This window comes from Mesoplodon bidens (assembly GCF_964165515.1).
Source record: "Mesoplodon bidens genome assembly, chromosome: 12".
NCBI lineage: Eukaryota > Metazoa > Chordata > Mammalia > Artiodactyla > Ziphiidae > Mesoplodon > Mesoplodon bidens.
The window spans coordinates 24,524,452-24,541,259 of record NC_138168.1 but is presented as its reverse complement, the minus strand read 5'-3'; positions in this window follow the sequence as shown (position 1 = coordinate 24,541,259).

Sequence of the window (16,808 nt, the reverse complement as noted above, 5' to 3'; positions counted from 1 at the left end):
TTTTAAAAATTTTATGTATTGATATAGAATGATTTCCATACGTTGTTAAACTACAAAAAATTAATTTGCAGAACAACATGCAGTATATTTCACCTCTTAAGTAAAAAAGACAAACAAAAGTATTTTATGCATTTAATATGCATGCAGTACATGAAAAAAACAACAGATGCATAAAATATCTCAGGAAGGAAACACTAGAAAGTGATAGCATTTTGTTGCTTCCAGAGAGGTGTACTGGGTGGATGAGATGAGTGGGAACAGACATTTCACTAGAGCTTTTGAGTCTGGCATCATGTGAGTGCATTACCGATTCCTAAATAAATAAATTCAGTGTTAATTTAAGGGAGGGAGGTAATCCTGGTCGATAGAGAGGGTCCCTGAATTAAGACAGTAGCAATCAAGGGTGAAGAAAAAAAGAGGTAGATAAGAAAAAGTGAAGGAAGCAGAAACAAAAGAATTTCATGACTCTATAGAGGTGACACGTAAGAGAAGAGAGCTTATAATAGCCCCTGATTTCTGACCTGGGAAACTAAGTGACTATACTGGTGCCACTTACCAAGTTAATGAATGCAAAGAGAGTAACAAGTTTAAAGCAAAGAAAAGGCGTACAACTGGGGACATGTTATGTTTCAAGTGTTGTGGAGCCACATATTTATTGGCTACTAGGTAATTTATTCATTCAGTGAAGTGTGCTAAGTAACAAGAGCATATAAATGTGGGAAAATGACCTGTCAGAGAGGTGTTGGTCAAGAGATACAAATAGAAGATTTTGGGACTTCCCTGGCAGCGCAGTGGTTAAGAATCTGCCTGCCCATGCAGGGGACCTGGGTTCGATCCCTGGTCTGGGAAGATCCCACATGCCGTGGAGCAACTAAGCCTGTGCACCACAACTACTGAGCCTGCGCTCTGGAGCCTGTAAGCCACAACTACTGAGACCACGTGCCGCAACTACTGAAGCCCGCGCTCCGCAACAAGAGAAGCCACCTCAATGAGAAGCCCTTGCACCGCAACGAAGAGTAGCCCCTGCTCGCCGCAACTAGAGAAAGCCCGCGTGCAGCAACGAAGACCCAACGCAGCCAAAAATAAAGAAATAAATATAATAAAAATTTAAAAAGTAAAGTTTATTAAAAAAATAAAGAAGATTTTGGAGCCATCAGAACATACGTGGTTGACATGAGTTCAATCATGTGTTCTCTGCCCACCCCTACCCCGTCACCGCCCCACACCACCTAATTCATCTGTTGCGGTCCTAATCCCCAGTACCTCAGAATGTGATATTTGGAAATAGGGTCTTCAAAGAGGTAATTAAGTTAAAGTGAGGTCATTAGAGTGGGCCTGAATCCAATATGACTGGTGTTCTTGTAAGAAAAGGAAATTTAGGCAAAGACGTGAACAAGGAGAAGATGATGTGAAGACACAGGGGGAAGACAGCCATCTATAAGTCAAGAAGCCTGGCAGCCCTAACAAACCAATACAGTGATTGTAGGCAGTAGAAGCCGTAGGCATGGCTTTTAATTTTTTTAATACAAATCATAGAGGATTCTAGGAATATTGAAGCAGAAGCAACATAGCTTTTGGATACCCCCAAATTTCACCATAAAAACAAATACAGCAATTAGAGTAGTAATATAAACAGCCCACAGACAACATCTACAACAGAACTAGGTTAAAGGTAGCTTTACAAACCCCAAAATGTGAGTATATGGGCATAAAAACCAACAGCTACAAGAGCTGCATGGTATCAGTAACAGAGGAAAGTAAAGAGAAGCAAAAGACAGCTGATTGACCTGAGAAGCCAAAAAAGCCAACAGGTGTTCACTGAAAAGTTCAAAGGGTCAATTTAAGAATAACAGCTGAAACTAGGAAGGGTTTTGCACACTCTAACATCAGGGGTCCATAGTAAGGTCTGAAAGGGATGGAGCAGTCTTGACAATATGATCTCTCAGAACTAACCAGCAAAAGGACCTCTCAAGTATAACCTAACAAAGTCTTCACTGGTGAATTCCACAACATTAAAAGAAGAATTAATACCAATCCTTCTCAAATTCTTCCAAAAAGTAGAATAAGAGAGAACACCTCCAAACCCATTTTATGAGGCCAGCATAACCCTGATACCAAAGCCAAACAAGGACACTATAAGAAATATCAGGCCTATATCCCTGATAAGCTTGAGGGCAAAATATTTCAACAAAATATTAGCAAACCAAATTCAGCTACCATAAGAACCAGGAATACTTACATACTTCTGGGTATATATCCAAAGGAAATGAAAACATGACCTCAAAGAGATATCTGCACTCCCATGTTCACTGCAGCATTATCCATAATAATTACGTAGCCAAGGTATGAAAACAATCTACGTATCCATCAACAGACAAATGCATAAAGAAGATTTGGTATATATACACAGTGGAATATCATTCAGCTATTATAAAGAAGGAAATTCTGTCATTTGTGACAACATGGATGGACCTTGAGGGCATCATGTTAAGTGAAATAAGTCAAAGAAAGACACATACATTGTGCTATTGCTTATATGTGGAATCTAAAAAAGCCAAACTGATAGAAACAGAGAGTAAAATGCTGGTTACCAGGGGCTGGGGTTGGGGGAAAGGAAAGATGTTGATCAAATAGGACAAATTTCCAGATAAAACGTGAATAAGTTCTGGGGTTCTAATGTGAAGCATGGTGATTAGAGTTAATAATACTGTATCACATACTTGAAAGTTGCTAAGAGAGTAGATCCTAAATGTTCTCATCACAAAAAAAATAAATGGTAATTATGTGACATAATGGAGGTATTAGCTAAAGGGTATGGTGGTCATTATTTTGTGATACATAAAATCAAATACATGTATCAAATCAACATCTTGTATACCTTAAACTTATACAATGTTATATATCAATTATATCTTAATATGCTGGGGAAAAAAAGAAATATGTGGATAAAATTACTAGATTTTGAAGAAAAGAGAGAAAAAAGAATTTTTTGGCATTGAGACAAAGGACAAAATCACTTAAATGGGCAAGAAATTCAAATTGTCATTAGACTTTTCCACAGTAATGCTTTATGCCAAAGGAAAATAGAGTAACATATTTAAAGTACTCCAGGAAAGAAAATATGACCAAGATTTATATACAGCCAAACTGATTTTCAAAATTAAATGCTGCAAGTAAACTGTTTTCAACCTACAAGAACTCACAGAATATTGCTCACGTGAGCCTTTCCTGTCAAATCTACTAGGGAATGAGCTTCAGATAACATGATGACTAGAGAAATATTGACATAAGAACTATCGGTTAACATCAAATATTTATTTACATATAGAACTAAGATTAGATGACGAATACAAGAGACTATGTAGTACATAATGGTTATATGCATTTATAATGTTGTTACAGTACTACTGTGCCATACATCTATTTTTTTAAACGTAGGAACATGAGGAGAGCATACACAAAATTAATTTTTTTCAGCAACCACATGAATGGTGGTAGTGTTGGTGTTGTTTTTCTGAGAATATTGCATGTATAATGTGGAATAAAATAAACAAGTAATTATGTGATTATAATTATGTCATCCCCAATATTCTTGAGAATTAGGATTATTCCTCTTGTGAAAAGGAGATTTAGAGATCACAATTTTATAATCCCTAAAGCATTAATGGATTTAGGCATTGTTTCACTGTCTGCTTCCTGAAAGAGACAACCAGACGTTATGTACCTATTGAATCTAGATTCAATGTACTGAAAAAACGGAAGATCGAGGAACATGTGAAAATATACTATGAGGATATAATCCACAAAATCAATGCTGTAAGAAACTATAGAGGTCAAATGACTCAATTTCGTGCCCCGGTCCGGGAAGATCCCACATGCCGTGGAGCGGGTAGGCCCGTGAGCCATGGCCGCTAAGCCTGCGCGTCCGGAGCCTGTGCTCCGCAACGGGAGAGGCCACAACAGTGAGAGAGGCCCGTGTACCGCAAACAAACAAACAAAAAAAGTAAGGTAGGAAGGCATCTTGCCACGCCAAATAAATTCAGAGCTCTATTACTAAGGAAGAAGATGGAGGAAGGAGGAGAAAATAGATATTGGGAGAAAAATAACTGTCTTTACGGTAACCTACTACAAGGATTCCCCACCTTCCAGGGTTTCCTCCCCACTCCCTTCTTTTAAACACATAGAAAAACTGAAAGGATAATGAATAACCTTATACGCACCAACTAGAGTCAATAATTGTTAATAATATTATCATATGCGCATGTTGGGGGGAGAGAGAATATGGTAAAAATACATACATATATGTCAGTGTGTGCGCATACATACACATACACAGATGTATGTATCTCACATACGTACTGCTGAACCATTTTCCATGCGTTATCCATAGAAACTAAGCAAATACATGAAATGTATGTGTGTGAATATTTGTCCAAACCATATGAAAGTAAGGTATAGACATCATGAAGCTTTGCCTCTAAATATTTCAATATGTATATTCTAAGAATTAGGAGATTCCCCTCTATAAACAATAGCATTCACACATTTAAGAAAATTACAATACCCCAAAACTACGTAATATCCAGTCCAAATTCAAATTTCTCGGTTGTCCAAAAAATGTCTTTTAACTGTTATTTTTCAACCAGAATTTATCAAGGTTCCCTCACTTTATTTGGTTGTTATGCCTTAAGTCTATTTTAACTCATGAGGGCTTTCTAATGGCCATGAAAGTATAAATTATAGCTGATGTTTGTTGCCTATGTTCAGAGCATGCAGTGTGTACATAAGGTCTGTCCATAATGTCTGTCATGGCTAATGAATTTTGAATGTAATGAAACTCTTTCCAAATAAGTTGATTTCCGGGACTTCCCTAGTGGCACGGTGGTTAGGAATCCACCTGCCGATGCAGGGGACACGGGTTGGATCCCTGGTCCGGGAAGATCCCACATGCCTCGGAGCAACTAAGCCCAAGTGCCACAGCTACTGAGCCTGTGCTCTAGAGCTGGGGAGCCACAACTACTGAAGCCCACGTGCTGCAACTACTGAAGTCCGCGTGCCTAGAGCCCATGCTCCGCAACAAGAGAAGCCACCACTCTCCACAACTAAAGAAAGACTGAGGGCAGCAACGAAGACCCAACGCAGCCAAAAATAAATTAATTAATTAAAATTTTTTTAAAGTTGATTTCCAGTGTGTCTTTCTTAAAAGGTTACCTTTTATTTTCTATTCTTATACGTATGTAACTCTCAGAAGTAAACTCTTTCTTTCCATTTCAAAACCCTCATTGTATAATCATTTCACAAAGTTGACAAGGTCTAATTACCCACACAATACGAGTTGGGAAAATTCTGTCTATGATCGGCTATTAAATAACATTTCTGAGCTAAAGTCTCCTGATCCGTGGCCTTGCAATGCACTGGCATGGAAGGACAGTACATGCATTTCAGGTTCCTCCATACACCTGAAATAGACCAACCAGAATACCACAGGAAAGTACAGTGTGACAAGAGCGAAGTAAAAATGTACATCTAGGAAGCCACACACTGTAGCCCATTTCCAACTCCACTTTAATTTTGTTTTTAAGAAATTACTGAACCACTAATGACATTTGATACTTAATAGCTGAAGTACTTACAAAATATAGTCAGTCATCACATTTGTTGTATGATAAAAATAACTGGCAACACTTTGTAGTGTGTTGGGAATTTAATAACATACAGAACTTTGGCCACAATTTCATCCTCTTAAAACACCTTTAAGAAATCTATAATAGCTGTTTGTCATCTAGCTGTTTGTCATTTAGAGAATTATGAAATTCTCTAAAACCAGAGTTTAAAAATAACACATGGTTGTGTATTGTAAAGCTAAAGGGTGAAATGGTTGCAAACTTTACTCTGAGGATTTAGGATTCTAGGATTATGTCCCTCAAGACATTATAAAATGAGAACTAACCAACAGCAAGTGTATAAAATATACTGACAAGGTATGGAATTCAATTATTATATGCATTCCCAGCCAGTTTCTAGGCAATCATTTGTTTGCAGTCATTCTAAACAATGCTTAAGAATGATCCAGGGCTTCCCTGGTGGCGCAGTGGTTAAGAATCCGCCTGCCAATGCAGGGGACACAGGTTTGAGCCCTGCTCCGGGAAGATCCCACATGCCACGGAGCAACTAAGCCCATGTGCCAAAACTATGGAGCCTGCGCTCTAGAGCCTGTGAGTCACAACTACTGAGCCCGCGTGCCACAACTACTGAAGCCCTCGTGCCTAGAGCCCACGCTCCGCAACGAGAAGCCACCGCAATGAGAAGCCTGCGCACCAAAACAAAGAGTAGCCCCTGGTTGCCGCAACCAGAGAAAGCCCGCGTGCAGCAACGAAGACCCAACACAGCCAAAAATAAAAATAAATAAAATTAATTAATTAATTAATTAAAAATGAAAAAGAATGATCCAAACATCTTATTTAATACTGCCTATAATTTGCTTGTGAGAAGCTGAAGTAAAAGGGGTAGTTAAGGTCAGGCTGGTATACAGAAATCAAAAGCTTAATTCACTTTGGCAAAGTTGACAAAAGCATATTCTTTATCACATATATGAGTACATGTGTACTTTTTTAAAATTAATTAATTAATTAATTTTTATTTTTGGCTGTGTTGGGTCTTCTTTGCTGTGCGCGGGCTTTTTTCTAGTTGCGGCGAGTTGGTGGCTCCTCTTCGTTGCAGTGCACGGGATTCTCATTGCGGTGGCTTCTCTTGTTGCGGAGCATGGGCTCTAGGCGCGTGGGCTTCAGTAGTTGTGGCACGCGGCCTCAGTAGCTGTGGCTCGTGGGTTCGAGAGCGCAGGCTCAGTAGTTGTGCGTGGGCTTCGTTGCTCCGTGGCATATGGGAATCTTCCCAGACCAGGGATCGAACCCGTGTCCCTGCATTGGCAGGTGGATTCTTAACCACTGCACCACAAGGGAAGTCCCTATGTGTGTACTTTGAAATGCACTTAATCCTAGTTCATTAAAACAGGATTGTAGAGGTAAATATCATTGACAGTCCCAACTGGAAACATATGGATAATTAGAGAATACTTCAATAAATAGACTATTTACAAGGTGGATAAGGTGTAGGAAAACCAAAAGGATAAAATAATATCCTGAGCCTTGTTGAGCTTTACTACTCTTGTGTCTGAAGGGGCAAGGGAAGAAAGAGAAGAGTGGAGAGGGCCCCCGTAACAGAAGCTTTCCCTTCAGTGGAGGCCAACAGCAACCCCCTCCTCCCTGTGACCTCCTGCTGGGGTTCCCTATTGGGCCAAACCAATGGGAAGCCAGAGGACAAGGGAATTCATTTTTGCAGTCCATTTAGGGCAGCCTCCCAGAGCACGAAGCACGATGGAGAAGGTTAAAGAGTGGATCTAGAGTGGGAAATACAGGATATTTAACACAGGAGATTTTTTTAATGAGATAAACTGAGGTTGATCTATCACTTCAGTCCATGGATGAGCTTCAAGTGGTCTAACTATTAGTAGAAACAGGTGGTTGTAAGTCATTAGAGTAATAGCCTCGATGAATCACACCTCTCAGTACTATTCACACCTCTCAGGATCCACACTCTTGGGTACCCTCTCCATACTAACTCTAGGCTTGGCCATATGACTTCGTATGAACAATGGAGTGTCAGCATACATGATATAAGCAAAGGCTTAATAGGTAACCTTTTGGAATACTGCCCTGTTACTTCCATGCCGTGAAGAAGCCTGGGATGAAACACCATGTGGAAAGAGAAACCCAGCTATCCTAGTTGTGCCAGCTGAGCCCACCCCCAGCAGGTTGGTTAACTGAATGCCTCAGCATGAATAAGCCCAGTCAAAACACTGTCCAGTCGACCTACAGAATCTTGAAAAATGAGACTTGTTTTTATTTTAAGGCACTAAGTTTGGGTGGTTTATCACGCAGCAATAGATAACTGAACACAACTTGGTTTTCACTGAGGAATGGCTACACTCCAGGGCCACAGGAATCCATGATGTTCAATGATATCCTTACAGCCCGATTCTCTCTGCCTCTCAGCTCAGCTCTACTCTCCTGCCCTCTGTGTACTGACTTAATTCTCAGAGGGCTTCTCCTCTTGTGGTCAAAACGTGTTTGCAGCACTCCCAGATTTCACATCCTCTACGCTCAATATGCAAAAGGAAAGAGAAAGCTTCTTTTTCCCAACAGTTGGACAAGAGTCAAGTCTACTCTCATTGACTCCAACTGGGTCATTTCCACCTGCAGGCCAGTCACTGAGGCTAGGTGGCAGGATTTACTGGGTGGTTAAGCCAGTCAGGCCCTACTCTACAGCTGAGAGTGCTGTAACTGCATCCAAATATTAATAGTATGAGCTGAGAGTAAATGAAAGACAGATCCACGAAAAAGTAAAAGAACTTGGAAGAAGGGGGATCACTGTGGATGTCAGGTGGCCAAAAGCTGATAAATTTCTAGTACAAATCTTAAGTGCATATCTCCATCCTTCACCTTTCTCCCAAATTCTAGGCTTGAATATTCAATTGCATACTTGGAATCTTGTATTGGATGTGTCCAAACATCTCAAACTTTGTCCCAAACTGAACCACCCATGGAACTCGGAGGTGGAGGGGTGCTCCCCTCGCTCTTTGTCGTAGCTCCCAAATCTTATTCCTCTTTCCTCCTACAAAAGCCCCATAATCGGGCTTCCCTGCTGGCGCAGTGGTTGAGAATCCGCCTACCAATGCAGGGGACACGGGTTCGTGCCCCGGTCCGGGAAGATCCCACATGCCGCGGAGCAACTAAGCCCGTGCGCCACAACTACTGAAAAGCACGCGCCTGGAGCCCATGCTCCACGACAAGAGAAGCCACTGCAATAAGAAGGCCACGCACCACAAGGAAGAGTAGCCCCCACTCGCCCCAACTAGAGAAAAGCCTGCGCGCAACAATGAAGACCCAACGCAGCCAAAAATAATAAATAAATTAAATTAAAGAAGCCCCATAATCTTTGAAGTAGGGCAGCATATTTTTACACTAGTTCTTTCTCGTTACTGTCATCTTCCAAGCCCTTGGGTCACACCCCCTCATTCACTGATGACTCTAGCACGTTTTGTAGTCTTTATTCCCACTACTCATCAATTATAGTGTCACCGTCCACGGTGATGACCCACCTGACACCTTAGACTCTCAGCTCCCCAACCTTCCCCACAGTGATCATTTCATCCTTCCACCTCAACCCCCCACCCCCACAGTAACACTGTTGACCCTGTCTTTACCAACAATTACAGTACCTCCAAAATCTCAAATTCCAGAATGCTACTTTCTAATCCTCCCATTTCCTATCTTTTCTAGTCTTCCCACTGCAGCTCTTCTTCGGCTATAATGAAACCTCCAGTCCATGGACACCATCACTTTCTCACTACAGATGATCTTCTTACCCAGTTTATATTTCGTTATTAATTGTTCAAATCATTTCCTTGCAAACACCCTTAACTCTCTCAGTCAGTCCTTTCTCCCTTCATTATCCTGCCTGACAAAGCTTTAGCCCTAGTTATCCCAATTAATCCCACCTGCTCCATGCCGGCATCCAAATGTCTGAATATTTCTAGAAATAGGAAGTTCACAGCTCTACTCGCAATAAATGTACGGCCATAAATTGCATGTGCACTCCACACTGCGAACCAATCCTATTTCACTTCCCTGGTCTGCCTGCTTTGCTACTCTGCATACTGATAATTTCACACATCCTTTCTCTTTAAACCTCTTATACTTCCCAATTTTCCATTCTCAGTTGATGACCTTGCCTCGTAGTTAGGTGAGAAAATACAAACAATGACTTCCATTATCCGTACCTGTACTTCCTGCTGTCAAGCAAGTGGACATCTGTTGCTCACCACCAGGGGCAGCAGTCCCAGGATGTCAACCTGCACGGTTTGCAGGTGTCAGGGTCACCGAGAAAGACACAGTTCACACGGCCACTGGATGGAACAACACTTCACTCACAGAGAGAACAGACGGAGCAAGATCAGCCTCAGTAATGAGTGTCGGTCCCCCATGGCCAGCGCATCTTATCCCACAGACAGTGCCGGGAGATGGTCTACACACACCTCTCCTGGGCTGCAGGTAAAGGACCTCCTCCTCTCCCCACCAGGTTCAGATAGAGCTGGGGTTAGCCAGGTGCCATATCATGCACACACTTTAAGCAGAACAAAGAATTACGTATCAAACCCAGAACAGGGAAAGAGATTCCCAAACGATTCCATGTGTCCCGTGATATGCAGCCATGCAAGGGTCAACAGGCTATACATAACTGTCTTTCCCAATAGTCCAGCCCCCAACCCTTGCTCAGCCACTGAAATAGCAGATAAAACACATCAAATATGGTAGGAACACCCTCCGCTCCCAAATTTGGAGATGGAACTAGGTCCAGTGGGGCCCCTGAACAATTCATATGGATGCGGTTTACTCGCAGAGGCTCCATGTCATTTTGGGACAGCAGTTCATCAGGGTCACAAGGAGAACCAGACCCAGGAGGGTGATCAGACCTCCCTCAAGGATGCTCCCTAATCAAGAACCCCAAGGGCCTGGAGTAAGCTAACTAAAGAGTTTTCTGAAAAGAGTCTAGGGGGACTGCAGGTATACAGCTGATAATCATCCTGCCTGAGCATGGATCCTCTCCAGCTCAGTTTTTAACCTTTCCTTAATTATTGATATATACACAAGTGTTGGCAATAACACAAATGCCATGATGTTCTGCCAGCAGAGCAAGGCTATTTGGTTGTCCATTACCACCACCAGCTTAGCTAGTGAGTTCAGGGAGTCTTGTCTGTTTTGGAGTGCGTGGAGAGTGTCTGATTCATTTTGCTCCAGCCGAGCTATCACAATGGGAATATGGGATTAGAGCCTTAACCTCTAATTTAGAGGGACCTCTCTCTGTCCAGTAGCACTGGTAAAAGTCTTCTGTAGGGATCTCATCAATTTTTGTTTTTTCTATCCAGGTTTAACAACTGAAGCCATATTGCTGTGGGTCAGCCCTGTTCTCTCCTTCATTCCTCCTCTGTCTTCCCTTGAGTTGCCCTTTTGGCCTCTGGGCATGGCTTCCCATTGCTGGTTTTCTATCTGTTTCGCCCAAATTGTTGGAAACCACTGAAATCATTCTATTGTTTTTATCCCAAACAGAACATTTTCAGTGGAGCTTTTCTATTTCTTGTCCCATAGTCATTTTAGGGGACAACTGGAGGGTTAATGGGGTCTTCCACTGGAGAGCCCCCCGTCACATGAAGGACTCCACTGCATCATCCACAACCCCAGAGTCAGGGTCATATAGGCAGCATCTATGGCTTTTACCTGAAATGCAGTCATGGCTTTATGAGTGGTTTTCCAGGGGCTCCTAGTCTTAGGGAAGTCCCTACTGTTGGGAATGCCGTGCTCATACTCTTCGCAATCCAGATCAAGAGCAACATGGGCTTATCTTTTTCTCTGCCCCGTTGACTGCCCTGTCCCATGTGGGCAAAAACACATTGCAGCCAGGGGTCAGTGATTAGCTTCTCTGGACTGCATCACTCAGTCTGAGATATTTAAGTCGGCAAGGCCCCCTAATCAACCACATGCACCATCCAAGTCACATGAGACTCCCCCTGGCCTCTGCCCATATCTGTCTTTCAGTTTTCGTATTTCATTCTGAGAGAAGGACCTCATTTCAGCAGTTACATTTTCAGCAACACCATGAGTGGTTTTGTGTTGAGTGAAAACAAGCTTTACTTGGGGTTTTTAAACAACCCAAATGAGGAGGAGCTTCCTACACAGGGGCCTTTGACTCCCCTTGGGTGTCATCTGCAACCCCTTGCATGTGGAAGTTAGGGGCTGGTTTAGGAGTGTGAAGGTGGCCAGAAGCTAGGCTAATTTTCCAAAAATGTTTAGGGCTCACCTCTTGCATTCTGCCCTCGTCCATCACACCAGTTTATCCTTGTTGACAAGGAGACTGTCAACATCTCATTTATCCCCAGTCGGCTAGAGGGACGTCATCCCCCCAAGGAGCTAGCACCACCCTGGGATGGCTGCGCTGATGAACCCTGTGCCATGGTATACTTTGTTGGTGACCTTGCTCACTGCACCAAACTGTCAAGCAAGTGACACCTGTTGCCTACCACCAGAAGCAGCAGTACCAAGCTGTGCTCTCACTGCAGGGTTTGCAGGCATCAGAGTTGCCAACAAAGACACAATTCACACAGGCACTGGGTGGAACAACACTTCACTCACGCAGAGAACAGACAGAGCAAGATCAGCCTCAGTAGTGAGTATGGCTCCCCCATGGCCAGTGCATCTTGCCCCACAGCCGATGCAGGAAGATGGTCTACACGTACCCCTCCTGTGCTGGTGAAGGACCCCCTTCTCTCCCCACCAGGAATAGATTATAGCAGAAGGGCTGGCCGGATGTCATACGATGCACATGCTTAAAGCAGAGCAAAGAAAGTACAAATCATGCCCGGCACAGGCTGTGAGGACTTCTTATTTCCATGTAAGAAAACGTTCCAGGCCCAAGGCATGCTCTTATGTAGTTATGCAAGGGTCAACAGGCTATGCATGACTGCCTTTCCCTACACCTGCCTTATCTCTTGTTCTAACAGTCAAAGAATACGAAGACCTCCATTTGTGGGCTTCCCTGGTGGCGCAGTGGTTGAGAGTCTGCCTGCCGATGCAGGGGACATGAGTTCGTGCCCCGGTCTGGGAAGATCCCACATGCCGTGGAGCGGCTGGGCCCGTGAGCCACGGCCGCTGAGCCTGTGCGTCCGGAGCCTGTGCTCCGCAACAAGAGAGGCCACAACAGTGAGAGGCCCACGTACCAAAAAAAAAGACACATTTTTCATTTTCACCAAGAACTTTATTGAACAACGTATTCACCGTTTTGTTCCACTACCTTCTGCCATTTTTCAGGCAACTTCGTAATTCCATCTTCCCAAAACTTTTTATCTTTTCAAGCAAAGAACTGTTCCAGGTGCCTTTTATAGTCTTCCAGGTCATTGAAATTTTTTCCATTAAGAGAATTTTGTAAAGACTGAAATAAATGGAAATCCGAAGGTGCAAGTCTGGTGAATATGGTGGATGAATCAGAACTTCCCAAACTGTAACAGTTTTTGCCTGGTCGTCAAAGAAACATGCCGTCTTGTGTTATCCTGATGGAAGATTATGCGTTTTCTGCTGACTAATTCCAGATGCTTTTCGTCAAGTGCTGCTTTCAGTTGGTCTAATTGGGAACACTCCTTGTTGGAATTAGTCGTTTGGTTTTCCAGAAGGAGCTCATAATAGAGGACTCCCTTCCAATCCCACCATACACACAACATCACCTTCTTTGGATGAAGACCAGCCTTTGGTGTGGTTGGTGGTGGTTCATTTCGCTTACTCCACAATCTCTTCCGTTCCATATTGTTGTACAGTACCTACTTTTCATCATCCATCACAATTTGCTTTAAAAACGGAATGTTTTCATTACGTGTAGTAGACAATCACATGCGGAAATATGGTCAAGAAGGTTTTTTTTGCTTAACTTACGTGGAACCCAAACATCAAAGTGATTAACATAACCAAGCTGGTGCAAATGATTTTCAACACTTGATTTGGATATTTTGAGTAGGTCGGCTATCTCCCGAGTGGTGTAACGTTGATTGCTCTCAATTAGTGTCTCGATTTGACTGCTCTCAACTTCAACTGGTCTACCAGACCATGGAGCATCGTCCAGCAAATCTCCAGCAGAAAGCTTCACCAATCACTTTTGACACATTCGATCAGTCACAGCACCTTCTCCATACACTGCACAAATCTTTTTTTGCATTTCAGTTGCGTTTCTACCTTTCTTGAAACAATAGAGCGTAATATGCCAAAAATGTAGCTTTTCTTCCATCTTCCATATTAAAATGGCTACACAAAAATTCACCAATTTTGATAAGCTTTTTTAAATGCACGCTGATATGACAGCTGTCACAACACAATCTAACAAAATTGTTTCGAATGAAGTTAAAGGTCACTAAGTGCTGCTAGAGCCATCTTACGGAAAAAACCGAACGAACTTTTTGGTCAACTCAATACGTGTCGGCCATCTGTATGTCTTCTTTGGAAAAATCTGTCTATTCAGATCCTCTGTCCATTTTTCAATGGGAATGTTTTGGGGGTTTTGCTACTGAGTTGTGTGAGTTCTTTATATTTTTTGGATATTATCCCTTATCAGATAATTCTTATTTCTGAAAGCTGACTTTTTTCCACTTTGGAAGAAGTTAATTATGTGTACATTACCTAACTTAGCATACATATGCTTCCCATGATTTAACCAAAAGCTGTACATGTGAACTCTTTTCTCATACATTCATTATCTAACCAGCTCTTTATGTGTATTGACTATGTGTTCAAATGCTATCTACTGCAGGACATCTGCACACACTACAGCACTGATTTTAGGCAACTGCTGCTGGCCCTTTTTTCTTTTCTCCCCACACTCATTTGTGCACATGACTTCACTCATCATCTTCATTAGTTTGCCAAATGGTCCTTCTCTAGCCCCGACTCTTCTCTTGGGCTTCAGTTCTACATTGCTGATGGTCCACTGGACAAATGTGTAACCAAATGTTCCCCTCAAAATCAAACACAACCAAAACTGAATCTTCTTTTTCCCGCTCCCAAATCAGTCATTCCTGACTTGCCTCTTCCTCTCAGTGGAGCTGCCATTCTCTTGCCTGCCTAGGCTCCACTCCACTTCCTCTTCCTCCCACAGATCATCACATCATCAAGCAAAGAACCATCTCCTCCTTTAACACAGCCACAGCATGTTCTGGGGACAGGATTATGAATCTGGGGTCAGAAGGACTTGGGAAGTTAGTTAACCGAGATCTCTATGCCTCATTTTCCTCATCTTTAAAGTGTACACCAGGATTGTTTTGAAGATTACATGATCCAATGCATACAAGAACCTAGTAGCACATAAGTTCTCACCATGCGTTGTCCTCTTCCCTGCCTTCCATCTCCATGGCCAAAATTAGAGTGGCGTCCCTCACAAAATGTCATCTAAATGATTGCACTAAATTTCTAAACACTGCTTTTTCTCTCCAAACTCTTCCTAAAAGACTATTTGGTTCACACTCTAATCTTACCTAAAAGTCTTTAATGAATGTCTAATTTTTAAAGCAGAAGTGTCTACACTACTATATATGAAATAGATAATTAATAAGGACCTACTGTAGAGCACAGGGAACTCTTCTCAAAACTCTGTAATGACCTATATGAAAATAGAATCTAAAAAAGAGTATATATGTATATGCATATATGTATATGTATAACTGAGTCACATTGCTGTACACCTGAAACTAACACAACATTGTAAATTAACTAGATTCCAGCAAAAATTAAAACAAAACAAAAAAAATAAAGCAGAGGTGTCTAAAATTGGGTGGTTACTTCTTACTAAAGTATAAACTCTTTCAGGAAGGGCAAGGACTTTTGTGTATTCACATTAACCTTCCCTGAAGCACAATGCATGCACCAGGGGCTCAGTGAACATTTCTTCCAAAAAAATGATTAAAATGATGATCTTATCTGAAAGTTTGCAACAGAATATGAGGAGTTGTTTTCAGTATGCTAAATTCTTCAAGGATACTTTTAATTTCAGTTCTGACCTGTATATGGTCTTTCTTAACTCCCTTAAAAATATTTGGTAGCATTTCGTTTGTCTGCTTTAGGTGTGGGAGCAATAACTGTTGGCTTCATCCCTCAGTATGTTTTCCTGTTCCTTGAAGAGATAAAAGTCTTGAATGAATTAAGTACTGACTTTACAGTCATCAGCCACATTCACTGGAGGGCAGTGTTGTCACTAATCAGGCTCTAAATTCATTTCATTTTGCACTGCATTTGTTAGAGTTATCCGTTTATGAGTTAAAAGGAATATGGGAGTCTTTTTTTTTTTAAGACTGGAATATATATCAGATGTGCAGTACTGCACTTACCCTAATATAGCAGTTCTCAAATTTATATATGTATATGAATCACCCTAGACCTGAGCTGTCCAATACAACAGCCACTAGCCATGTGGCAATGAAGCACTTGAAATGTGGACAGTCAAACTGAGATGTGCTGTGAGTGTAAAGTATACAACGGATTTTAAGGACTGAGTACATAACTTATGCTGATCATATATTGAAATGAAAATATTTTGGCTCTATTGGGTTAAATAAAATGTACTGGAATTAATTTCATCTGATGCTATTTACTATTTTAAATTTAAAATGGCTACTAGCATATTCAAAATTACCTATATGACTCACATTTGTGGTTTATGTTATATTTCTGTTAGCACTGTCCCAGATGCTTGTTTAAAATGCTTCCTGGGTCCCACTTTGGGATATTCTGCTTTAGTAGCTCCAGGTTAGGAACCAGAAATCTGATACTTTTTCTCTCTCCAAGTAATTCAATTGATAAGTCAGGGTAGAGAATCATTGTTTTATACTGCTTTTGACCAGATGATTTTAAGGGTCTTCAGCCCAGCAAACAGTGATTCAAAGGGAACAAAGGGAGTAACAGTTTTCGGTTTCAATTGTGTGACAATGGCCATCCCATAACAGCCATACATGTTTCTCAATTAGCAAAACAAAACACACTTCAAAATATAATCACAACACAACCATTTGATGGGAGTGGAAGGAAGCTGGGAACAATTAAGTAATATCTATCACAAATCTAAGTGCACGGAACCGTTGCCTCACCTCTAGAAATCGACCTTGCAGATCTTCTCACAAGCTCACTATGATATACCTATAATTCACTTCGGCACTATTTGAAATA